Source organism: Bufo gargarizans, chromosome 4 (genome assembly GCF_014858855.1).
Source record: "Bufo gargarizans isolate SCDJY-AF-19 chromosome 4, ASM1485885v1, whole genome shotgun sequence".
NCBI classification, from domain to species: Eukaryota; Metazoa; Chordata; class Amphibia; order Anura; family Bufonidae; genus Bufo; species Bufo gargarizans.
Genome location: NC_058083.1, coordinates 210,908,130 through 210,936,128, shown reverse-complemented (window position 1 = coordinate 210,936,128; position 27,999 = coordinate 210,908,130). Strand labels below are relative to the sequence as shown.

At 45.8% G+C, this 27,999-nt stretch overlaps 1 protein-coding gene across 1 annotated transcript in view; it reads left to right on the top strand.

The window, feature by feature from the left end:
* LOC122936381 (probable cation-transporting ATPase 13A5) overlaps positions 1-27,999 on the top strand; it is a 652,597-nt gene that overhangs the window by 562,824 nt on the left and 61,774 nt on the right. The window lies entirely within an intron of this gene.

Below are 27,999 nucleotides of genomic sequence, written 5' to 3'. Positions count from 1 at the left end.
TAATGTAGATTAATGAGTTATTGTCCAGTGTTCTTTTTGTATTACTATAGTGTATGTTGTCGCATCATTGATGGTCCTTTTGATGTTTATGTACATGTTATGGATACATAATCATATTGCTATGTACACATATTTACCCTCCTGGCTAGGGCTGATGATCGCCTCCTCTTCCTCAGAGTCCTGAAATGAGGTGGTGATGAAGGGTCCAGCATTTTCCACCTCCACCTCTTTAACTTCTCCCACATCTGGTGTAGATGGCTAAATAGGCTGGGAGGGTCCGTCCTCCTCCTCCTCTTCCTCCTCAACCTCCACCACTTCCACAGCTTCCGCCGATCGCTTTCTCCGAATGGAGGGAATAGGAACTTCAGTGATCATAGAATGTTCAGATTTTAGATAAACAACTCCGCAATCTTAACAACATTAGATATAAAGTAATTCAAATATGGAGGGATCTATATATAATTGCAGTGGCTGACAGCTTTATGATGCATAACTCAATAAAAAATTAACAGCATGCAAAAAGACATCCCTCCACAGTGTCTTGATGAAACAATAGGGCAATATGAGATTATCTCCTGTGTTTATCATAGGATGATCTACTTCTCTACACCAGAGTCGGCTACTTCTTAATCCCATCACTAACACAATAGAACAAAGAGACAAATAAACTAACACATTCATTGGGAGTCTCAGACAGAGTTAACCCTTATTACGTTTATGGATTCACACCAAGCAGCTTTAATGGGGAATAGGAAGGATGTGACCTATAAACTCAACCAAAAAATAATGGTTTATAGTTCCCTCTAACCCAAATAGGTCAGAGTGGGGGTCTCCATAGTCCTGGCTCAATAGCCCGCAGGAAGGAGGCTAGCCCTCAGGCTTCTACTGCAGACACAGTGATGGTTCAGTCCGTCACTTGTCTGGCACAAAGCCAGCACATCACATCACCCAAAGAACACCATCCCCACAATGAAACATGGTGGTAGCAGCATCATGCTGTGGGGATGTTTTTCCGCAGCTGGGACTGGGAAACTGGTCAGAGTTGAGGGAAAGATGGACAGGGATATTCTTGAGCAAAACCTGTACCACTCTGTGCGTGATTTAAGGCTAGGATGGAGGTTCTCCTTCCAGCAGGATAATGCCCCCAAACACACTGCTAAAGCAACACTTGAGTGGTTTAAGGGGAAACATGTAAATGTGTTGGAATGGCCGAGGCACAGCCCAGATCTCAATCCAATAGACAATCTTTGGTCAGACTTAAAGATTGCTGTTCACAAGCGAAAACCATCCAATTGGAAGGAGCTGAATCAGTTTTGCAAGGAGGAATAGGCAAAAATCCCAGTGGTAAGATGTGGCAGCATCATGCTGTGGGGATTTTTTTTCGCAGCCGGGACTGGGAAACTGGTCAGAGTTGAGGGAAACATGGACAGGGATATTCTTGAGCAAAACCTGTACCACTCTGTGCGTGATTTAAAGAATAACTGTCACACTTAGACCCTAATTTCAATTTTCATATATGTACTTACTAATAACATGATATTCCCAAATCAGTTACTATTAGACTGACTTACCCCATATTTAATAAGATTCAGCCCTTAGCAACCAGTCTGCATAAAACTTCAATTTCACTATTCAGTTAAGATGGCCGCCACTGCCCTCACCCTGAGGCTAATCCCGCCTGCCCTCACTAGCCAGTAACAATAGCCCCCCAAAAGTGTCAGTAACCAGAGCCCTCCCCCCTAAAAGGTTAATCTCCTGCAGCACAAAGGGGTCCTCTTACCACATGTTGCTTTCATTTATACACTGAGCAGATGGCAGATCTCCCTTCCCTGTTGTGCGCTTGTTCAACTCTGCATTGTCCCAGTCTGCTGAGTGAGGGAGCGTCTGCCAAGCGCAGGGACAGGGAGAAGTGCACACAGCCCAGGCACTGTTATCAGCTGCTGGGGAGGACCTGGCTTTAGTCATTTACTTACAGTCCCTGGCTGTCAGGAATGTGACCTTGCACGCTGCGTGCTTCTGCGTCCTCCGTCCTTCAACAGATAGACGGACCCTGCATAGCAACCTGATTTTAAGCACAGGTAAAAGTAGGCAGTACAGGGAACAAAAATGGGGAATTAAGGGGTAATTGAGTACACAGTGAAAAGTTTAAATAGGGCCACCAAGGAGATATTAATCACCACAATCCAATACTCAAAAAAAAATATATATGACAGTTACACTTTAAGGCTAGGACGGAGGTTCTCCTTCCAGCAGGGTAATGCCCCCCAACACACTGCTAAAGCAACACTTGAGTGGTTTAAGGGTAAACATGTAAATGTGTTGGAATGGCTGAGTCACAGCCCAGATCTCAATCCAATAGAAAATCTGTGGTCAGACTTAAAGATTGCTGTTCACAAGTACAAACCATCCAATTGGAAGGAGCAAAAATCCCAGTGGTAAGATGTGGCAAGCTCATAAAGACTTATCCAAAGCGACTTGGAGCTGTGATTGCCGCAAAAGGTGGCTCTACAAAGTACTGACTTTAGGGGGGTGAATAGTTATGCACATTTACCTTTTCTGTTATTTTGTCCTATTAGTTTTATGCTTTACAATTTTGGCGCCAGATCTCATAGGCCATTTCCCGCACAATTCGCTGCTTCTCGGCATGGGACCAGGTGCGGTCATATCCGCCCCCCAACATCTGCTGCAAGATAAAAATGTAATAAAAACATATAATCCCAATTTTTAATAATAATAGTATTGAAAATAATTTACTTAAGTAAACTGCAAAAAGTATTTAATTCTTTGAAATGGAAATATTAGATTTAGGCCGCCTGCACACGGGCATGTTTTTTCACAACTACAGACCGTACAAACCCATCCTGCAGAGTGGACGCGCGCACGGTGGGCGTCATTGGTTGCTATGATGACGTGCGGTTCTGGCCACCACCGCTGTACTATGATACACTTGGATGATCTATACAAGTGTATTAATGTAAAGCGGTGGCGGCAAGAAGCGCACGTCGTCATAGCAACCAATGACGCCCACCGTGCGCTTGTCCACTCTGCACGACGTCATAGCGAGTTAGCAACCAATGACGCTGTGTGCTTGTTTACTCTGCAGGACAGCAGCACAGGCTTTTAAGGTTCGTAGTTGTGAAAAAACACTAGCGTGTGACAAACTCTATTGGAGAAAAATTTATTTCTACTGGTGTGATATACCAGTTACCCCCCAAAGAACTGGTATATCACAGCAGTAGAAATTATTTGTTTCAATAGCGTTTGGCACTCTGTGTGGCTGCAGTATCGCAGCAGGACCGCACACAACTGCTGCACAATGCAATTGCACTATAATATAGTTTCTATGTTAGAAAGTATATTATAAGTGTATTACACCCCTCAGTAAGTCCCACCTATCGATAGCACACCTATACCAGTCTTTAAAAGTACTTTTGTGGCCCTATTAGCTAGCGTTTGGTGTCCCTAACAGCCTGTCCCTGCTCCACAAAGCAACCTCTCTCTACACTGGCAAAATACTAAATGTAAAATGTCAGCCAGATAGGGTTTATTTATAAGGTAGGGGGTATGTCCAAGTGCTGAAACATCTCAATTGGCTGTCCTGTACCACTTGATGGATGTGTCATGGGTCAAAGTTCTTCACAATGTAAAAGAATATGGCGCCGGCGGACATCGCCATATGTTTGCCTGTTCGGCGAACCGCGAACGAGCAAAGTTTGCTGCAAAACAACCGCCGGGCGAACCACAAGGCCATCTCCAAATCCTGGAGAACTCAGCTGTTCTAAACATGTCAAGTTCTACTTTAGTCAAATGAAAAACCCCAAATTAAATGCAGGATTAGATAGATATTTAGATAGAAGCATGAATTAGCCATTGTAAACTAAAGAATGTGACCGGCTGATATAAGCTTAATATTAGCTTATTACTATTTTATTTTTAAACATGTTAAAACTTAGTAAAATTACAGTTATAAACTGTAAGAGAATTGCTTTTTTCTGTGAAAATCACAGAAAGTTATCTGACACTGAACAGCTGTGCATAAAGTATCCTAGCTATTTTAGGACCTGCCCTAAGGTCACTAGGAACAGGTGTCACTGACTGAAAAGGGGGCGTGGTACCTGTCACTTTTTAGTTTGACAAATACTGTTGTCTCTTACTACTGCCATCAATCATAATTTTTCAACTCTGTGTATGAAGCCCTCATTTATGTGTAACAAAGGGTGTATTGGAGTATCGGTTTATTGTAATTTTTGGCAGCCCTTTCACTTAGTGCATAGGCTTTTTGAGTCTAGGAGTCCCATTACATGAACAATTGTACCACAATGTGAATGAAGCCCTCCTTTATGTGATATACAGGTTGTATTGGAGTGCCTCTTCCTTGTAATTTTTGGCAGCACTTGCCCTTTATATACAAGTAAATATACAGGAAAGAATGTTTCCTAACAATTTTTCCTCTAAAATCGATTTTATCTACTACTCGGACAACATCGTTCCCAGCAGCAACCTGGGAGTCCAAGATTTATCCAGACATCCTCCCCATGGTGTTACCGAACAATTCCTGTGGTGTTTCCATCAATTTCTGACCTTTACCTATGAACCAGGCACCATCTCCTCTTCAGAGTAGGGGGTGCCTAGTTCAATGCTCAAATTCTCCCATTGACTTCCATCATACTCCCGATGTGTTCAGCCCAAGCACATGCACACTATGATGCTCGATCAACTCTACCTCCTATGCTGCTGCGGCCACCTCCACACTCTGTCATTGTGCCTCTTGTAGGCCTTCTCATACTGCTGCCAAGTCAAGACTCTGTCATTGTGCCATTCTGTGGCCTCCTCTTGATACTGATGCCAACTTCAGACTCTGTCATTGTGTTACTCTGTGTTCTCCTCATGCTGTTGCCAACTCCATAATCTGTCATTGTGCCACTCAGTGGCCTCCTCCTTAAGCTGCTGCCACCACCTCCACATTCTGCAATTGTGCCACTCATAGACCTCCTCGTACTGCTGCCAAGTCAAGACTCTGTCATTATTCCATTCTGTGATCTCTTCATGCTGCTTCCACCTCACTACTATGTTATAGGGCCACTCTGTGGACTTCTCATGCTGTTCCCACCCTACCGCTTCATGAATGGGCCACTATTTTGCCTTTCGGCCTGGCTGACAACATCATTTATTTGGCCTTTCTTCTGATCTGTCAGAAGGAAGGAAAAATAAGAATGGATCCTGTCTGTTTTGCAGTGTTGCAGCTGTAAGGCCAGTATGGTCCTATCAGAATTGGCTTATGATTTGGGAGCCAAAAGCAGGAGTAGGTACAAAACACAGAAGACATGCAAATATGCTCCACAGACAGGATTCACTTTTTGTGGGTTATTATTCTGACAGATCTACTTGTATAATTGTTTAATAGAACAGGTTTGGTAGACATCTATGTGGAATCAGCTGACGAGGGTGTAAAAGGAGTACGCTTCTTCTTGTCACTAACATGGACCTCTAAGGCTGAGTTCATACTTGATTATTTGGTCAGTTTGGGTGAATTTAAGTATACTTTCTAATACTTTTAATCAAGTTATGGTTCAATTTAATAATAAATATTTAATAAACTTACTAATAAAAATTGCATGTTGCCTAAGACAGGAGAAAATCGGACAGTCTTCAGTTTAGTCCACGACGTGGTATTGCGATGGCGAAAGCCTGTCAAAAAGACTATTCATCTCCACCTGAAGATGAATCCTGTCAAGATTGATTTTAGTGCGGTATTGGCTGCTCATTGACCAAGATACTTCTGGGGAAAACCTGCCTGGCTTGAACAGACCTCTACTAGGCGCCGGACAATGAGAAGAAGACAAAGCTTTAAGATGGCTTGGAGCCCGAAAGAGTCGCAAAGTTAGTCAAGATTCAAACCCACAAACCAGGCCCCAGTCTCTTCGTCTGGTGAAAACATCATGGGTTCCTAGTCATCCTGGAAATGAAAAGGAGGGCATCCTTATTATACAGACCTGATCAAAAGTTTAAGACTAAAGTTGAGCAAATACCTGGATGTTCGGGTTCGAGAAGTTTGACCGAACTTCCCGAAAATGTTCGAGTTCGGGATCCGAACTCGACCCAAACTTCACCCCGAACCGAACCCCATTGAAGTCAATGAGGACCCGAAGAGAGGTCCCATAGCAGAGAATATGGAGATGAGAGAGGTCCCATAGCAGAGAATCAGGCTTCATGTCATAGCAGAGAATCAGGCTTCATGTCACCCACCACTGGAACAGGCCACTGTGAGATATTTAGGCCCCGGCACCCAGACAGAGGAGAGAGGTTCCATAGCAGAGAATCAGGCTTCATGTCACCCACCAGTGGAACAGGCCATTGTCAGATATTTTTAGGCCCCGGCACCCAGACAGAGGAGAGAGGTCCAATAGCAGAGAATAAGGCTTCATGTCACCCACCACTGGAACAGGCCACTGTGAGATATTTAGGCCCCTGGCACGCAGACAGAGGAGAGAGGTCCCATAGAGAATCAGGCTTCATGTCATCCACCACTGGAACAGGCCATTGTCAGATATTTTTAGGCCCCGACACCAGGGCCGGCTTCAGGTTCATGTGGGCCCTTGGGTGATAAATCCCAGTGGGCCCCCATGAGGCATTTTTTTACATTAACATGTCCCCCTGTTGCTCCCACACGGTATAATGACCCCCAGTGGCCCCTATGCAGTATAATAACTACTAGTGGCTCTTCATACAGTATAATGACTACTAGTGGCCCTTCACACAGTATAATGAACCCCCAATTCCCCCCCTCACTGTATAATGACCACCTGTGGCCCTGCATTCAGAATATTAACCCCCAGTCGCCCCCATTCAGAATAATGACCCCCAGTAGCCCCCACACTGGGGGAATACTGTATGGACGGGGCTCTGGGGGTCATTATACTGAATGGAGGGTCATTGGGGATCATTATATTAAATGGGGGACACTGGGGGTCATTATACTATGTAAAGGGCCCTCACAGTATAATGACCCCACAGTGACCCTCCATTCAGAATAATGACCCCCAGTCGCCCCCACACTGGGGGTTATACTGTATGAAGGGGGCACGAGGGGTCATTATATTTAATAGGGGCTCTGGTGGTCATTATACTAAATGGAGGGTCAATGGGGATCATTATAATAAATGGGGGGCACTGGGAGTCATTATATTGTGTAAGGGGACCTCACAGTGTGATGAATGACCCCCCAGTGGCCCCCTCACATATCTATCATTGCTGGAGAGCAGGGGAGCCGGCGGTCCTGTCCATCACTAACCACGGCTCCCTGCGTTCCTTCTCTCCTCCAGCCCGCTGCAGCAGTGAGCCAGGCCTGGAGGAGAGAAGGAGATGTGCAGTGATATAGCTAGAATTGACTGGGCCCCACAGCAAATTAAAGTACGCCCCCCTCCCCCCCCCCCCATGCGTGTTCACATCACGTTTTTCCTATCGGTTTGATGTATACAAATGTGCAGCACTCCACGTTTTTGTATCCTGCAGAGTCAAGTAAAAAATGCATACGTTAACGTATATGTTTTTTCTACCATGGAACTGTATGGTGAACGGACACCACTGTACGGCATCAGTCTAAGGCATCTGTTAATGTACGCATTTTTGGTATACATTAAATGGATAGTACAAATGGGATGTGAACCCAGCTCTATTGTCAGAATAAGCACAAGTACACAGCGAGCAGCGTGGCGGAGAGGGGAGGCCGCCATGTACTGACAGAGCGCTACCTGGTCCTGGTGGTCAGGGATGAGGGCTATGCTTCCCAAGGATCATTTTCTACAGGGAAATACAGGGCACAGTATAATACACTAGAATCTATATACAGTGGGATGCGAAAGTTTGGGCAACCTTCTTAATCGTCATGATTTTCCTGTATAAATCGTTGGTTATTACGATAAAAAATGTCAGTTAAATATATCATATAGGAGGCACACACAGTGATATTTGAGAAGTGAAATGAAGTTTATTGGATTTAAAGAAGGTGTGCTATAATTGTTTAAAGAAAATTAGGCAGGTGCATAAATTTGGGCACTGTTGTCATTTTATTGATTCCAAAACCTTTAGAACTAATTATTGGAACTCAAATTGGCTTGGTAAGCTCAGTGACCCCTGATCTACATACACAGGTGAATCCAATTATGAGAAAGAGTATTTAGGAGGTCAATTGTAAGTTTCCATCCTTTTAATTTTCTCTGAAGAGTAGCAACATGGGGGCCTCAAAACAACTCTCAAATGACCAGAAGACAAAGATTGTTCACCATCATGGTTTAGGGGAAGGATACAGAAAGCTGTCTCAGAGATTTCCGCTGTCTGTTTCCACAGTTAGGAACATATTGAGGAAATGGAAGACAACAGGCTCAGTTCAAGTTAAGGCTCGAAGTGGCAGACCAAAAAAAATCTCGGATAGACAGAAGCAACGAGTGGTGAGAACAGTCACAGTCAACCCACAGACCAGCACCAAAGACCTACAACATCATCTTACTGCAGATGGAGTCACTGTGCATCGTTCACCCTTTCGGCGCACTTTACACAAGGAGATGCTGTATGCGAGAGTGATGCAGAGGAAGCCTTTTCTCCGCCCACAGCACAAAAAGTGCCGCTTGAGGTGGGCTAAAGCACATTTGGACAAGCCAGCTTCATTTTGGAATAAGGTGCCGTGGACTGATGAAACTAAAATTTTGTCATTTGGCCATAACAAGGGGCGTTATGCATGGAGGAAAAAGTACACAGCATTCCAAGAAAAACACCTGCTACCTACAGTAAAATATGGTGGTGGTTCCATCATGCTGTGGGGCTGTGTGGCCAGTGCAGGGACTGGGAATCTTGTCAAAGTTGAGGGACACATGGATTCCACTCAGTATCAGCAGATTCTGGAGACCAATATACATGAATCTGCATATTGAAGCTGCGCCGGGGCTGGATCTTTCAACAAGACAACGACCCTAAACACTGCTCAAAATCCACTAAGGCATTCATGCAGAGGAACAAGTACAACATTCTGGAATGGCCATCTCAGTCCCCAGACCTGAATATAATTGAAAATCTGTGGTGTGACTTAAAGAGAGCTGTCCATGCTCGGAAGCCATCAAACCTGAATGAAATAAAGATGTTTTGTAAAGAGGAATTGTCCAAAATACCTTCAACCAGAATCCAGACACTCATTGGAACCTACAGGAAGCGTTTAGAGGCTGTAATTTCTGCAAAAGGAGGATCTACTAAATATTGATTTTATTTCTTTTTTGTGGTGCCCAAATTTATGCACCTGCCAAATTTTGTTTAAACAATTATAGCACACTTTCTGTAAATCCAATAAACTTCATTTCACTTCTCAAATATCACTATGTGTGTCTCCTATATGATATATTTAACTGATATTTTTTATCGTAACAACCAACGATTTATACAGGAAAATCATGATGATTAACAAGGTTGCCCAAACTTTCGCATCCCACTGTACTATAAAGATATTAGCCCTAACCCCGAATAATAATACAATTAGGTGGTCATTTATTATATAGGAATACGTCTATATTAGGCATATTTCTGACACAGATTGTGGCGCAAAGGTCCTTTGCACCGCAATCTGTATCTTTTCCTGCTCATGCCAGGTCTTAAAAAAGTGGTGTGGGCATGGAAGGGGATACAGTTATGGCTATGCAGTTATTGGATACCACCACCATACAGTGATAACACCTCCATACAATGATAAAACCACAACGTGTGGTAAGAGGGCACAATGCAGGTTATAAAAGGGGTACAGTACGGGATGGGGTGTACAGTACAGGGTGGGGGGCACAGTCACATGACCCTGTGACGTTAGAACGTCCTTATGGTGAATGCTGTTCAGATGCCACCATAATGAGAGGTAGAGGAGTGAGACAGGGGCCCTGGATGGACAGGAGGGGTAGACACAGCAAGTAGGTGGAAGGGGCTCTGAGGGGGATTCATACAAGTAGTGGCAGGAGGTCTGTGCAGGGCAGCAATAGGAGATAGGAGGATGAAACAGGAGCTATGGATACATGAGGGAGGAAAGGAGACAAACTGCTTAATGAAACAGTAAAACAACTAAATAGAATGAAGCAGCAGCAGATTGAAGAGTCCCCCCCTTTCGTTCTATCCCACAGACAAGAGACAGTCACAGTGCAGACTTACTCACAGACTGTCTTCACACTTCTCTGCTCCAGCCCTAGTCTTTCTCCTCAAGCAGCATGTCCTGTGTAGAGGGGGCGTGTTCTGAGTCTCTGCAGCTCAGAAGGCCCACCAAAGGGGTACTGCGTAAGTGAAATGACAGCAGTGAGAGCTTCCATCTGTATTGATGGAAGTGCTCATAGCAGCTCAGTGGGCCCCCCCAGAAGCATTGGGCCCCGGCACTTGCCCGGGGATGCCGGGTTATGACGCCGGCCCTGCCCGGCACCCAGACAGAGGAGAGAGGTCCCATAGCAGAGAATCAGGCTTCATGTCACCCACAACTGGAACAGGCCATTGTCAGATATTTTTAGGCCCCGGCACCCAGACAGAGGAGAGAGGCCCCATAGCAGCGATTCAGGCTTCATGTCATAGCAGAGAATCAGGCTTCATGTCATAGCAGAGAATCAGGCTTCATGTCACCCACCACTGGACCAGGCCACTGTGAGACATTGAGGCCCCGGCACCCAGACAGAGGAGAAAGGTCCCATAGGGGAGAATCAGGCTTCATGTCACCCACCACTGGAACAGGCCATTGTCAGATATTTTTAGGCCCCGGCACCCAGACAGAGGAGAGGTTCATTCAACTTTGGGTTGCCCCGCAATATAATGGTAAAATTAAAAAAATTGGATTGAATGAGGAAGTGCCCTGGAGTACAATAATATATGGTTAAGGGGAGGTAGTTATAAATGTCTAATCTGCACAAGGGATGGACAGGTCCTGTGGGATCCATGCCTGGTTCATTTTTATGGTAAAGGAAACCACTGCACTCGTTTTAGTAGTTTTGAAAATTTATATTTTCATTTCATTTTTCATTTCATCATTTATCATTTCATTTTTGTCAGCATCCAGGAATGAGATATGCACAGACTGGCCAACGTTTCGGTCCTAATATGGGACCTTGATCACGGCCTTAGTCTTTACTTGCATGTTGCCTGTGGGATGCGCATCCCACAAGCAACATGCAAGTAAAGACTAAGGCCGTGATCAAGGTCCCATATTAGGACCGAAACGTTGGCCAGTCTGTGCATATCTCATTCCTGGATGCTGACAAAAATGATATGATAAATGAAAAATGAAATGAAATGAAAATATAAATTTTCAAAACTACTAAAACGAGTGCCGTGGTTTCCTTTACTATATTACCTCAAGTACCATTGAGCACCGTACCAAAACGACACCAGAGGAGTGCCGTCCAACCCAAGCTATTCCATGGTTCATTTTTATGAACGTCAGCTTGTCCACATTGGCTGTAGACAGGCGGCTGCGTTTGTCTGTAATGACGCCCCCTGCTGTGCTGAATACACGTTCAGACAAAACGCTGGCCGCCGAGCAGGCCAGCACCTCCAAGGCATAAAAGACTAGCTCTGGCCACGTGGACAATTTGGAGACCCAGAAGTTGAATGGGGCCGAACCATCAGTCAGTACGTGGAGGGGTGTGCACACGTACTGTTCCACCATGTTAGTGAAATGTTGCCTCCTGCTAACACGTTCCGTATCAGGTGGTGGTGCAGTTAGCTGTGGCGTGGTGACAAAACTTTTCCACATCTCTGCCATGCTAACCCTGCCCTCAGAGGAGCTGGCCGTGACACAGCTGCGTCTTCCTATCATGCTCCAGTGCAGGAAGTAAGGTGGGCACATTTTCTTTGTACCGGGGATCCAGCAGGGTGGCAACCCAGTAGTCCGCACACGTTAAAATGTGGGCAACTCTGCTGTCGTTGTGCAGGCACTGCAGCATGTAGTCGCTCATGTGTGCCAGGCTGCGCTCTGTGGGAGGGCATGTGAGGACAAGCTGTCCTCTGTGGGAGGCGTATCATCATCGTCCTCTGTTTCCCCCCAGCCACGCACTAGTGATGGGCCCGAGGTGCGTTGGGTGCCACCCTGCTGTGAACATGCTTCATCCTCATCCTCCTCCACCTCCTCCTCATCCTCGTCCTCCTCGTCCTCCAGTAGTGGGCCCTGGCTGGCCACATTTGTACTTGGCCTCTGCTGTTGCAAAAAAAACTCCCTCTGAGTCACTTCGAAGAGACTGGCCTGAAATGGCAAAAAATTACCCCTCTTCCTCCTCCTCCTCCTCCTCCTGGGCCACCTCCTCTTCCATCATCGCCCTAAGGCCTCATGCACGCGACAGTTTTTTTTCACGGACCGCAAAAACTTGGTCCGTGGGTCCGTGATCCGTGACCGTTTTTTCGTCCGTGGGTCTTCCTTGATTTTTGGAGGCTCCACGGACATGAAAAAAAAGTCGTTTTGGTGTCCGCCTGGCCGTGCGGAGCCAAACGGATCCGTCCTGAATTACAATGCAAGTCAATGGGGACGGATCCGTTTGATGTCAATATGGTGCCATTTCAAACGGATCCATCCCCATTGACTTTCAATGTAAAGTCTGGAGTTCTTTTATACCATCGGATTGGAGTTTTCTCCAATTTGATGGTATATTTTAACTTGAAGCGTCCCCATCACCATGGGAACGCCTCTATGTTAGAATATACTGTCGGATATGAGCTACTTCGTGAACCTCAGATCCGACAGTATATTCTAACACAGAGGCGTTCCCATGGTGATGGGGACGCTTCAGGTTAGAATACACTACAAACTTTGTACAAGACTGCCCGCTGCTGCCTGGCAGCACCCGATCTCTTACAGGGGGATATGATAGCACAATTAACCCCTTCAGGTGCGGCACCTAAAGGGGTTAATTGTACTATCATATTCCCCTGTAAGAGATCAGGGCTGCCAGGCAGCAGGGGGCAGCCCCCCCCTCCCCAGTTTGAATATCGTTGGTGGCACAGTGTGCGCCCACCATCGCCCCCCCCTCCCTCCCTCTATTGTAATAAATCGTTGGTGGCACAGTGTGCCCCCACCATCGCCCCCCCTCCCTCCCTCTATTGTATTAAATCGTTGGTGGCACAGTGTGCCAACCACCATCGCCCCCCCCTCCCTCTATAGCAGTAACATTGGTGGCAGTGTGCGGCCTCCCATTCCCACCCCCCATCATTGGTGGCAGCGGAGTTCTGATCGGAGTCCCAGTTTAATCGCTGGGGCTCCGATCGGTAACCATGGCAACCGGGACACTACTGCAGCCCTGGTTGCCATGGTTACTTAGCAATAGTACAACAGTAGAAGATTCATACTTACCTGCTTGCTGCTGCGATGTCTGTGACCGGCCGGGAGCTCCTCCTACTGGTAAGTGAAAGGTCTGTGCGGCGCATTGCTAAAGAACTGTCACTTACCAGTAGGAGGAGCTCCCGGCCGGACACAGACATCGCAGCAGCAAGCAGGTAAGTATGAATCTTCTACTGTTGTACTATTGCTAAGTAACCATGGCAACCAGGGCTGCAGTAGCTTCCTGGTTGCCATGGTTACCGATCGGAGCCCCAGCGATTAAACTGGGACTCCGATCGGAACTCCGCTGCCACCAATGATGGGGGGGGGGGAATGGGAGACTGCACACTGCCACCAATGTTACTGCTATAGAGGGAGGGGGGGCGATGGTGGTTGGCACACTGTGCCACCAACGATTTAATACAATAGAGGGAGGGAGGGGGGCCGATGGTGGTTGGCACACTGTGCCACCAACGATTTAATACAATAGAGGGAGGGAGGGGGGGCGATGGTGGGGGCACACTGTGCCACCAACGATTTATTACAATAGAGGGAGGGAGGGGGGGGGCGATGGTGGGCGCACACTGTGCCACCAATGATATTCAAACTGGGGAGGGGGGGGGGTCTGCCCCCTGCTGCCTGGCAGCCCTGATCTCTTACAGGGGAATATGATAGTACAATTAACCCCTTTAGGTGCCGCACCTGAAGGGGTTAATTGTGCTATCATATCCACCTGTAAGAGATCGGGTGCTGCCAGGCAGCAGGGGGCAGTCTTGTACAAAGTTTGCAGTGTATTCTAACTAGAAGCGTCCCCATCACCATGGGAACGCTTCTGTGTTAGAATATACTGTCGGAAATGAGTTTTCACGAAGTGAAAACTTAGATCAGAAAAAGCTTTTATGCAGACGGATCTTCGGATCCATCTGTATGAAAGCAACCTACGGCCACGGATCACGGACACGGATGCCAATCTTGTGTGCATCAGTGTTCTTTCACGGACCCATTGACTTGAATGGGTCCGTGAACCGTTGTCCGTCAAAAAAATAGGACAGGTCATATTTTTTTGACGGACAGGATACACAGATCACGGCCTCAGCTGCAAAACGGTGCATTTTCCGATTTTTCCACGGACCCATTGAAAGTCAATGGGTCCGCGAAAAAAAACGGAAAACGGCACAACGGCCACGGATGCACACAACGGTCGTGTGCATGAGGCCTAAGTGTTTTCTCAAGGAGACATAGAAGTGGTATTGTAACGCTGATAACAGCGTCATCGCCACTGGCCATGTTGGTGGAGTACTCGAAACAGCGCAACAGAGCACACAGGTCTCACATGAATGCCCAGTCATTGGTGGTGAAGTGGTGCTGTTCCGCAGTGCGACTGACCCGTGCGTGCTGCAGCTGAAACTCCACTATGGCCTTCTGCTGATCGCACAGTTTGTCCAGCATGCGCAAGGTGGAGTTCCACCTGGTGGGCACGTCGCCTATGAGGCGGTGAGCGGGAAGGCCGAAGTTACGCTCTAGCGCAGACAGGCGAGCAGCGGCAGGATGTGAACGCCGGAAGCGCGCACAGACGACACGCACTTTATGCAGCAGCTCTGACATGTCAGGGTAGTTGTGAATAAACTTTTTTTTTTTATTTTATATTTTTATTATTTTTGGTTTAATCAAGGATAGAATGAATACATACTGTTGGTGAAGGACACATCAATGTGTCACACATTTCACCGTACAATCACAATTGTGACAAATACATTACAAAGAGATAACATGGACAAAACGTAAACATGTGGATTGCAACGTTATACATCATATAAATCCACTGCATGTAGGTAGAGGTAATCAGCATATCAACTAGTCAGTAAGTCAAAAGATACAGGATCATTTATGAAGCGATCTAAAGTCCCGCCAGGGTTTCCATAATAACATGAAATTGCGGTAGGATCTGTTCTCACGCTGACATCTCCTCAAACCTGCAAATGGAGTCAATTTTGTTAAACCAATGTTCGGTAGTGGGAAGATCATGTGAGAGCCAGTATCTAGGCAGCAGTAATCGGGCTGCAGATAGTAGCTTTTTGAACAGCTTTAGTGATAAAGAACCAGGCGTGAGAGTATATAGGCCTAAGAGAGCTATTTTAGGGCAGAGAGCGATGGAAGAGTTGCAAATTAGGTTGCAATTTCTAAATATATTGGACCACCACACCGTGACCAGTGGACATGTCCACCAAATATGGTAGAACGTCCCTTTCTCAGCGTCACATCTCCAGCATACGTCAGATCCAGAAGATGAGAAGCGACAAGTTATATCTGGGGTTCTGTACCATCTGGTAAGGATTTTATTCCCATTTTCCTGTATTCTGACACACCTGGAAGATGAGTGGGGCTCTACAAATAGGCGAGTACGGTCCTCTACCGTAAATGAGGAACCTAAGTCTTTCTCCCAAGAGCCTATAAAGGATGGGTTAGGCATATTGACCGGGTGCATGAGTTTCCTATATATGAGAGAGATGAGTTTGGGGGGGTGGGATGACACTGATAAGGCTCTCATACCACGACAGAGGTCTGTGCAGATCACTCAGTCTAATATGTTTGGAGATAAAGGAACGGAGGAATGCTATGATGAATGTAGGGGAAGTGGTGATGTTGAGAAGGCTTATGATATCATGCTGGTCTTTCATGTTGCCATCTTCTTTGAAAAGGGACCTCACCAGGATTGTGGAGTTTCTAAGCGAGAGTGGGATACTTTGTACAAGTTCTTTTGGAGCCATTCCTAAAAGATCCCTCACCTGGATAAGGGGGGAGGGTAGGGGGACGGCCAGGTTAGTTTCTTGAAATTTATTCCAACCGTCTAGTGTGGCTTTAAGAACTTGTTGAACCTGAGGTAGGTGTGTCCTGACGGGGAGAATTAAAAGAACCCTAAATGAGGAAAGGAATGTGGATGATTCCATTCCCACCCAGGATTTAGACGTAGGTTCTCTAAACCAGTCTACCGTTCTAGTCAGTAAGCAGGCCATATTATACATCCCTGGGTCTGGAAGGTTTATACCTCCAGCAATTTTAGGTCTCTGAAGGACATTATAGCCAATGCGAGATTTCTTCTTATTCCAAATAAAATTACGTACGTGTTTATTGATAGATTGGAAGTAGGTGGCGGGGATGGGGATTGGGAGGACCTGTTGAAGATAATTAAGTCTTGGCATAACCAAAGAGGTGAATAGGTTCTTACGGCCAAACCAGGAGAGAGTTGGAAAGTACAGGTTATCGATTTGAGTCTGCATGGAGTGTAAAAGGGGGGTATAATTAAGATTAAATAAGTTAGAGGAATCTGGGCCAATTTTGACTCCTAAGTATGTAATGGTAGGTGAGTTCCAATTAAAGGGGGATGTTGATGCCAGTTTGTTCTTATTAAGCATAGACAGGCCTATTGCTAATACATGTGACTTATTCATATTGATTTTGAAGTTGGACAGGGGGCTAAAGGTTTCCAAGTGAGCATAAATGCGGGGTAGGGAGGTAGCCGGATTGGTTGTTATGAGTAAAAGGTCATCGGCGAAGGCGGCCGCTTTGTGTTTGTGGCCGCCCACATCCATGCCCCTTATCTGAGGGTCTTGTCAGAGGGACTGTAAGAGGGGTTCCATAGTTAGGACAAAAATCAAGGGCGAGAGAGGGCAGCCTTGGCGAGTGCCATTTCAGATAGGAAAGGAGGGGGAAAAAGTGTCATTTACCAGCACCAATGCAGAGGCATTTTGATACATAGAGAAAACTGCTTGGATAAATGGGCCCGGGACCCCAAAATGCTGTAAAGCTAAACGTATAAAGTCCCAATTAACTCTATCAAATGCTTTTTCGGCATCGGTGCTGACAAGGACTAACGGACGGGCATTCTTTTTTGCATATGAGATGGCGTTTATTATTCTCGCTGAATTATCTTTCCCCTCTCTCCCAACAATAAAGCCAGTCTGATCTTTATGTATTAGAGATGGGAGGAGTGGGGAAATAAGTTTGGCAAGGATTTTAGCCATTACTTTGAGGTCCAGGTTGAGCAATGATATAGGGCGGTAATTACCACAATGAGCTGGATCTTTATCTGCTTTGTGAATGATAGTGATGTGAGCTTTCGTCATATCTTGGGACAGGGGAATGCCCTTAAGGGATTGATTGAAGAGTGAAAGCAGGTGAGGGGCGAGGAGATCTTTAAAGGTGCGGTAATATATAGCCGTTAGACCATCTGGTCCAGGGGCTTTGTTTTTTGGTAGCTGATTTATAGAATCCAACACCTCTTTGAGCGTAAATGGGGATTCTAAAGGGGCTCTTTGGGATTTAGTCAGTTTAGGGAGGGATAAGGAGTGAAGAAATTTTTGGGTTGCCTCAAGGTGGGAAGAAGATCCTATGTTTAGGGGGTCCAAGGGGATGCTGTATAGCTTATGATAAAATTTCTGGAATTGGGACGCTATTTCTTCAGTTTTATTGACAAGGTCTCCATTTTCAGTGAAAATGTTATCAATATGGTTATGGGATTTCCTCTGTTTGATCCTGTTCATCATAAACCTAGAGGCCTTGTCTCCATGGGCGAAGAATTTAAGCTGGGAATTTAAGAAAAATTTGGCTGAGGTAGCATTTAAAAGGTTTTTTAAATCAGAACGTAATTTTGTAAGTTCATTAAGATGAACGTCAGATAGGGTGTTTTTGTGTTGGGTCTCCAATTTCCTAATTTGTTTATGTAGGGTGTCTATTTGAATTGAATGCAGCTTTTTGGTGTGGGAGCCTAGACTGATAAGATGTCCTCTAATGAAGGCTTTGTGGGTGTCCCAAAGAAGGTTGGGAGAGGTGTCAGGGAGGGCATTTAGGGAGAAAAAATATTTTAGGACTGTGCTCAATTTGGAGATATACTCCGGGTTTGAAAGGAGTTGTTCATTGAGCCTCCATCTAAATGCTTTGGGAGGGGGTGCTGCGAGGGAGATGGAAATAAAGATCGGGGCGTGGTCTGACATATGAATGGAGTCGATACAAGGGTCCTTGCATTTTTGGATGAGATCTTTGGGTACTAATAAGTAGTCTAGTCTCTGATAAGACCAGTGTAGGTTCGAATAAAAGGTATAATCCCTTTCCGCAGGGTTTAGTAATCTCCAAACGTCGACCAAGTTAAGTTCTGCTAATGAGTTAGCAATCGATCTTAATGCTCGTTTAGAGAGGGCGGATTTATTTGAAGAAGAATCTAGGAGCGGATTTAAGGTGACATTGAGGTCACCGCCAAGGATCAGTATACCCTCCTGATAAGCAACTATCTTTGGCATAAGGTCTTTAAACCAGGAGGCTTGGTCGACGTTTGGGGCATATACATTTATGAATGTGAACAGACATTTATCAATATATCCCTTCAGGAATAGGAATCTACCATCCGTATCTTGCTGGTGAGAGCAGTATTGGAAATGGACATTTTTGTTGAAACCAATGCTAACCCCTCTGGATGCAGAGGAATTAGAGCCGCAATGGAACCATAGTGGATAATTAGAGCGAGATAGATCGGGATACTTGTTGAATTTAAAGTGGGTTTCTTGTAATAATAGGACCGAGGTCTGTTTTTTCTTCATAAAAGAAAAAATTTGGCATCTTTTAGAAGGCGAATTAAAGCCTTTTACGTTATACGATGAGATTTTAAGGTTGGCCATTAATTAGAAAAGGAGTATCCCGACCCATCTGACCCCGAATACTTGATAACCCCATCCAAACACAGAATAGTAGCCAAATATCTTGCAGTGAGGCTGACTTATATGAGAAAGTATAGCAAATCCACAAAACCAGGGAAACATAAAGGGTAGTAACCTAATAACATTGGCTAGAAGCCAAAGCAGTATAAACTGGTGCGCACATGCGCAGGGTAACCAGAGGTTAATCATAGATTAATCATAGGGGTAGTGAGATCTATGATAACCTCCCTGTAGAAGAAAAACATTGAGTAGGACTACGGGTAGAAGATGCTATATGGGAAAATCGAGAGACCATCGGTACTTATAATCGAGTTATAGTTCCTCCTATGGAGTGAACGACAAGCAAGTATAGCATAATATCGAAGCAATTTTCCGTGAAGACTCGATAGATAGCTATACTAAACAATCGAGTCGAAATTAGATCATGGTTCAATCGATTAAACCGGAGAGGAAGAGAGAGATATTAGACATAGAAGAGATGGTTAGCGGAGGGGGTAGCGATCGGAAGGGAGAGCACGGAGATACAAGAGGATGAAAAGAGAAGGTAAGAGCAGCTGAGGGGGATAGCGGGTGCATGTAAGGGATTTAGACGAGCCTGTAAAGTCCATGAATACTTAGTTATCCATAGGTAGGCGTCTTGGAGTGGAGAGGGAGACATCTCTTCTTTGCTTGTGAGTCTTGGGGGTGCGTTGCTTCTCCCATCTGTCCATCGCTGGGAGGATCGGAAGGGAGGAGAGATCTTGCACCGTCTCCCAGTTCTGGATCGTAAGTGGGCTGATGTTCAGATGAGCATATACTTGGTCCAGGTCTCCGAAAGAGGTGACGGACAGCCTGCGTCCCTCATAGAAGAAGGAAATGCCGAACGGAAAGGTCCATCTGTACTGGACGTTATGGGATCTGAGCCAGTCGGTAAGCGGCTTTAGTGATCTCCTTTTTTGGAGAGTTGTTTGAGCTAAATCTTGGAAAATAGCTACTGGATATCCGTCCCAAATCAGTTCGCTGGTCTGCCGTGCTTTATTGAGGATGGCCTCTTTTACCGGAAAAGCAAGGAATTATGTCTCTCGGAGGAGCATTAGTGGCCGGCTTGGGTCTCAGGGCTCTATGAGCTCTCTCCAAAATCACCTCATGTGCCGATTCCAGGCCTAGGAGGGATAGGCAGATCTGTATGATGGTATGTGGGACATCACCGGGTGAAACCGATTCTGGTATCCCACGAAATCGCTGATTGTTTCGTCTGCTCCTATTTTCCTGGTCCTCCAGGCCACAGTATAAAGCATTAAGATTCGTCTGTATGGCTTGTAGGTGTTGAGAGACTGCTTGTTGGTGGTTTATAATTGCGGATTGAGAGTCCTCCAGGGCTTCCACCCTCCGTCCGATTTGTTTAATGTCTTGCTTGATTGTGGAGAGATCTGAGCTGATGGGGTCTAGTGCTGCAGATAAGGTAGACATAAGTGTGTCTTTGAAGTAGGATCTGGATAAGGGGAGGACATTCGAGTCCTCTTCTCCTTCTGCAGCAGCTTCAGGTTGTTCTTTTTGTGCTCTGCTGTTCGAGCGCGGGGAGAAAGGCGCCATCTTGCTCTCTCTAGCCACATATGCCGAGGCAGCCTTCTTGATAAATTTGTCCATTTCCCCCTTAGTGGTTGCAGCCTTTTGTTGCTCAGAACCTTCTTGGGGTTTAGATCCTCCGATTTTAACCATAGTGGCTTCTTAAAGCTAAAAATCCAAGCTGTTAGGGCAAATTCTCACACGGAGCTGAGCACTCACACAGCCATTCACTGCAGGCGCTGGCTCTGCCCCCCCGTTGTGAATAAACTTCTGCACCACCAAATTCAGCACATGCGCCAGGCAAGAGATGTGCGTCAAACCGGCTAGTCCCAGAGCTGCAACGAGATTTCGCCCATTATCGCACACCACCAGGCCGGGCTTGAGGCTCACCGGCAGCAACCACTCATCGGTCTGTTGGTCAATACTCCGCCACAACTCCTGCGCGGTGTGGGGCCTGTCCCCCAAACATATGAGTTTCAGAATGGCCTGCTGACGTTTACCCCGGGCTGTGCTGAAGTTTTCTGGTGAAGGTGTACGGCTGACTGGATGAGCAGGTGGAAGAAGAGGAGGAGGAAGCCGAGTAGGAAGAGGAGGCTACAGGAGGCAAAGAATATTGCCCTGCGATCCTTGGCAGCGGAAGGACGTGCGCCAAACAGAAATCCGCCTGGGGCCCAGCCGCCACTACATTTACCCAGTGTGCAGTTAGGGAGATATAACGTCCCTGGCCGTGCTTACTGGTCCACGTATATGTGGTTAGGTGGACCTTGCCACAGATGGCGTTGCGGAGTGCACACTTGATTTTATTGGATACTCGGTTGTGCAGGGAAGGCACGGCTCTCTTGGAGAAGTAGTGGCGGCTGGGAACAACATACTGTGGGACAGCAAGCGACATGAGCTGTTTGAAGCTGTCTGTGTCCACCAGCCTGAATGACAGCATTTCATTGGCCAGTAGTTTAGAAATGCTGGCATTCAGGGCCAGGGATGGAGGGTGGCTAGGTGGTAATTTATGCTTTCTCTCAAATGTTTGTGAGATGGAGAACTGAACACTGCCGTGTGACATGGTGGAGATGCTTGGTGATGGAGGTGGTGGTGTTGGTGGTACATCCTCTGTTTGCTGGGCGGCAGGTGCCAACGTTCCTCCTGAGGTGGAGGAAGAGGCCGAGGCGGCAGCAGCAGAAGAGGTAGCAGGGGGAGTCTGAGTGAGTTCCTTGTTTTTAAGGTGTTTACACCACTGCAGTTCATGCTTTGCATGCAGATGCCTGGTCATGCAGGTTGTGCTAAGGTTCAGAACATTAATGCCTCGCTTCAGGCTCTGATGGCACAGTGTGAAAACCACTCGGGTCTTGTCGTCAGCACATTGTTTGAAGAACTGCCACGCCAGGGAACTCCTTGAAGCTGCCTTTGGGGTGCTCGGTCCCAGGTGGCCAGTAGCAGGCGAGCTCTCTTGACGGCGGGTGTTCTGCTTTTGCCCCCTGCTCCCTCTTTTGCTACGCTGTTGGCTCGGTCTTACCACTGCCTCTTCCTCTGAACTCTGAAAGTCAGTGGCACGACCTTCATTCCATGTGGGGTCTAGGACCTCATCGCCCCATGCATCGTCTTCCACCCAGTCTTCCTCTCTGACCTCCTGTTCAGTCTGCACACTGCAGAAAGACGCAGCAGTTGGCACCTGTGTTTCGTCATCATCAGAGACATGCTGAGGTGGTATTCCCATGTCCTCATCATCAGGAAACATAAGTGGTTGTGTGTCAGTGCATTCTATGTCTTCCACCGCTGGGGAAGGGCTACGTGGATGCCCTTGGGAAACCCTGCCAGCAGAGTCTTCAAACAGCATAAGAGACTGTTGCATTACTTGAGGCTCAGACAGTTTCCCTGATATGCATGAGGGTGATGTGACAGACTAATGGGCTTGGTTTTCAGGCACCATCTGTGCACTTTCTGCAGAAGACTGGGTGGGAGATAATGTGAACGTGCTGGATCCACTGTCGGCCACCCAATTGACTAATGCATGTACCTGCTCAGGTCTTACCATCCTTAGAACGGCATTGGGCCCCACCAAATATCGCTGTAAATTCTGGCGGCTACTGGGACCTGAGGTAGTTGGTTCACTAGGACGTGTGGCTGTGGCAGAACGGCCACGTCCTCTCCCAGCACCAGAGGGTCCACTAACACCACCACGACCATGTCCGCGTCCCTTACTAGATGTTTTCCTCATCGTTACCGTCCACCACAATAAGAAAAAAATTATTTGGCCCAATGTATTGAATTCAAATTCAGGCCTTTTTTTACAGGCAACTAACACTATCTGGCTATCTATTTAGGTACCGTATTACACTAATACAGGCACAGCATTAACAACAGATTTAGCTGAATATAAACTGTAGGCCTAGTATTTAGGCCCTGGATGACAGGTATCCCTTTACGGACAGAATTAGACTTGGAAATGCACGGTAGCGTGTGATGTTATTGAGGATGACCCTATCAGCACCTTCAATGTAATATACCCTTTTATGGATAGATTTAAACTTGGCCTGCTACAGCAGAAACCACTGATTTAGGGAATTGCTAATTTGGGAATTGAATTTCAACCCAGAACAAAATATATCCTTTGCCAGACAGCAGACAGTATTACAATTGGCTAGCCACAGCTTAAACACCAGATTTAGGGTACTGCTATTTTGGCAATTGTATTTCACCCCTTAATAAAATAGCAAGCACAGCCAAGCCCCTGATGTAGGATATAGCAAAAAAAAAAAACACTATTGATGGTTAAATGGACTTTTTGGCAGCTTGTGCTGGCGCACCACAAGACACAAAATGGCCGCCGATTACCCCACAAAAAAGTTTTAAAAAAATGGTCTGGGCAGCCTAAAAACAATGAGCAATTAACTAGCAGAAGTTGAATGATACACAGCTGTAGATCGATCACTTCATTAAGTGTTTTTGATGAGTAAATCCCTGCCTAATCTCGCCCTAACAGCAGCAGCTGCATCCTCTCCCTACACTGATCAGAGCAGAGTGACGTGCGGCGCAATGTGACTCCAGCTTAAATAGAGGCTGGGTCACATGCTGCACTGGCCAATCACACCCCTGCCAATAGTAGGCATGGCTGTGATGGCCTCTTGGGGCAAGTAGTATGACGCTTGTTGATTGGCTGCTTTGCAGCCTTTCAAAAAGCGCCAAGAAAGCACCGAACGCCAAACCCGGACTTTTACGTAAATGTTCGGGTCCATGTCAGGAACACCCCAAAATTCAGTACGAACCCGAACTATACAGTTCGGGTTCGCTCATCCTTATTTAAGACCACTTGAAAAATGGCAAAAAATCATATTTTACATTGTTTGATCTTAGGCTACTTTCACACTAGCATTCGGGTGTCCGCTTGTGAGCTCCGTTTGGAGGGGCTCACAAGCGGCCCCGAACGCATCCGTCCAGCACTAATGCATTCTGAGTGGACGCGGATCCGCTCAGAATGCATCAGTCTGGCAGCGTTCAGCCTCCGCTCAGTAGGCGGACACCTGAACGTGCTTGCAGCGCTTGGGTGTCCGCCTGGCCGTGCGGAGGCGTGCGGATCCGTCCAGACTTACAATGTAAGTCAATGGGGACGGATCCGTTTGAAGATGACACAATATGGCTCAATCTTCCGTCCCCCATTGACTTTCAATGTAAAGTCTGGACGGATCCGTTCAGGCTACTTTCACACTTAGAAATTTTTTAACAATATAATGCAGACGGATCCATTCTGAACGGAGCCACCGTCTGCATTATATGAGCGGATCCGTCTCAGACGGATCCGCTCTGAACGCAAGTGTGAAAGTAGCCTTAACAAGGTTCCAAGTAGAGCTTCAACATGCAAAAAGAAGAAATGAGAGTGAGACAAAACATTTTTTGAGCATTCAATTAATTGAAAATAACGATTAAACTGAAATAGGCTGTTTTTCAGCTGATCAAAATTTTAGGACCACATGCATTTAAAAGGTCAAATCTGTGCAAAGATGCGGATTCATTGTCATTTTCTGTCAGGTAGTCACACGTTGTGAGGGCAAAGGCAAAAAAAACGTGGTCGGGTTGTTGAACTACATAAGCAGGGTCTCTCACAGCGTGCCATCGCTGCTGAGGCGGGACGCAGTAAGACAGTCATTTGGAATTTCTTAAATAATCCTGAGGGTTATGGAACAAAAAAAGTCAAGTGGAAGACCCAAATAAATGTCATCAGCACTGAGCCGGAGGATCCAATTGGCTGTCCGTCAAGACACTGGACGATACTTGACCCAAATTAAGGCCCTTACTGGTGCTGACTGCGGCCCCATAACCATCAGACGGCATCTGAGACTGAAGGGCTTCAAAAACAAAAAACATCTTCAAAGACCTTGTCTCCTTGAACGGCACAGAACTGCCCGTTTGGACTTTGCAAGAGAGCACCAAACATGGGACATTCAAAGGTGGAAGAAAGTTTTATTCTCTGATGAGAATTTTTTTTTGCCTTAAAGGTCCTGATGGTTTCCAACATGACTGGCATGACAAGCAGATCCCACCTGAGATGTTTTCTACGCGCCACAGCTTTTTCCTTCAGTGGAACAATGGAGCTTCAGAAAGTGCAGGGCGTCAAACGGCCGCTGGCTATGTCCAAAGTTGCAGAGAGCATTTCTCATGACTGAGGGCTCTCGTCTGTGTGGTAACGACTGGGTTTTTCAACAGGAAAAAGCTACAGTACACAATGCCCGCAGGACAAGGGACTTCTTCCAGGAGAATAACATCACTCTTTTGGCCCATCCTGCGTGTTCCCCTGGTCTAAATCCAATTGAGAACCTTTGGAGATGGATGGCAAGGGAAGTTTACAAAAATGGACAACAGTTCCAGACAGTAGACGGCCTTTGAGCGGCCATCTTCACCACTTGGAGAAATGTTCCCACTCACCTCATGGAAACGCTTGCATCAAGCATGCCGAATTTTTTTTTTTAAGTGATAAACAATAACGGCAGAGCTACTCATTACTGAGTTCTTGTTTGGAAGTTGGATTTCTGTTTTGAGGGGGTTTAGTTTTTTTGGGAGGTGTGGTCCTAAACTTTTGATCAGCTGAAAAACAGCCTGTTTCAGTTTATTTGTTGTTTTCATTAAATTGAATGCTCAAAAAATGTTTTGACTCACTCTTATTTCTTCTTGTTGCATGTTGAAGCTCTTCTTGGACCCTTGTTAAGATCCAGCCATGTTAAATATGATTTTTTGCCATTTTTCAAGTGGTCTTAAACTTTTGATCAGGGCTGTATTTAATGAATTTAATAATACACTATTTAATAAATTTACTAATAAAATAGAAATTTTGCCTACGACAGGAGAGAATCGGCCAGTCTTCTCATTATTCAACGATATGGTGTTGCGATGGAAAAATCATGCCAAGAAAACAATTCCTCTCCACCTGGAGACAAATCCTGTCAAGATTGATTTTAGTGCGGTATTGGCTGCTCATTGACCAAGATACTTCTGGAGGAAACCTGTATATTGGTATATAACACCCCGCTTCAATCAGGCACAGTGCTCTACATCCATATAAAGGCTCTCTGCAGCCCGGAAACAGCAGTCTTTGGATCAAAGCAGATTTTTTAGAAAAATTTAGCGAACCGGCCAAACCGAATTTTTTTAAAAAAATGTGCTCATCTCTAACCAGGATATAGTGTGTACACAGCTTTCGGCTAGCAGATTCCTGCTGCCTAAGGCCTCTTTCACACTACAGTATGTTGAATTCAGTGTTTTGCGTTCCGTTTTTCACGGATCCGTTGTTCCGTTTTTTGCTTCCGTTGTGGTTCCGTTTCCGTTCCGTTGTTCCGTTCCGTTTTTCTGTATGGCATATACAGTATACAGTAATTACATAGAAAAAATTGGGCTGGGCATAACATTTTCAATTGATGGTTCCGCAAAAAACGGAACGGATACGGAAGGCATACGGATGCATTTCCGTATGTGTTCCGTTTTTTTTGCGGACCCATTGACTTGAATGGAGCCACGGACCGTGATTTGCGGCCAAATATAGGACATGTTCTATCTTTTCAACGGAACGGAAAAACGGAAATACGGAACTGGAATGCATACGGAACACATTCAGTTTTTTTGCGGAACCATTGAAATGAATGGTTCCGTATACGGACCGTATACGGAACGCAAAAAACGGACCGCAAAACGGAAAAAAAAACGGTAGTGTGAAAGAGGCCTAAGTGTCTGACAAGGAGGCCTCTCTCCTGCTGTTTCTGCTTTCACAAGTAGTTAAAGCTGCAGCAGCAGCCAGTTTAGTCTCATGAACATAATAAAGAAGGTTTTTTTTAGGTGGTACTCCAGGCTAACACAAATCAGCAAATGGAGATGTACCACCTGAGCAACCAGATTTAGTCCTACCTGGACTGTAGCCTTCCTCCAGCATATACTATATTCCCTGACCCCATGAACTCCTGGGCAGACCTAAGGGAACAATGGCAGGAACTGGCCCAGTTTGCTCTTGTTATGTTGTGTTGTTGAGCCTCATCTCAGAGAGGGTTTTCAGATAGACAGGTGGCATCATCACACCTAAACAGACAAAGTTGTCCTACTCCAGTTTACAAAACATAGTTTTTGTTAAAGTGAACTAGGCATTCATTCGTGAGGATTTTGACACACCTCCAGCTGAGGCTGATTAATAGATTGCCTTTGCTGACAGTGCCCCATTATGCAACTGCCACTCTCTGTCTGCATACCATCATATTCTGTACTGTATGTCTGCTGCTGCTACTCCCCCTACTGCCAATAGCATTACCCCTGCACAGCGGCCATTACTGCTACTGCTGCCATTACTATTGCTGCCGCTATTATCCTTTTACACCTTACCGTTTCCACATCCACACTGTAGTACTGCTGCTCCCAAATAAAATGGAGCATTTTTCCAGGCTTGTTTAGAACAAGTCATTGCAATGTGTGTATAAATAAGGGCAGCAATCTGCCATAACCATAATTTTTAAATGGCTGCTCCCAACAAGCCATTGATTTATTTATCTTTTCCCATAACACTGTGTGTGTTTAAATACCATTGGCACCAATAAGGGACAATTCACTGAACTTTTTTATTTTAAAAAGCATCAAAAATGCGAAGGCGAACACCCTCAACCACGCGTTCACACCTAGCTATTTGTGTCAGTGTCATTCTGACATTATTGGCTATTGCTGTAATTGTGTCAAAATAAGGGAGAAAGAGAAGAGAACTTTAGGCCCAGGAGATATCAGAGTGCCATATACCAATTTTCAGGCCAATTGGAACAGTTTTGATTCTGGCAGATTTTTTTTTAAAGATGCGTTGAATCGGACACTAATCTCATGAAATACTTTAATTTCTAATTCAGATGCTTATCAAATATTTCATTAGACTTCATATCATTTTGGAAGATTGGCTAATGAATAATACATTGTATTCTATGT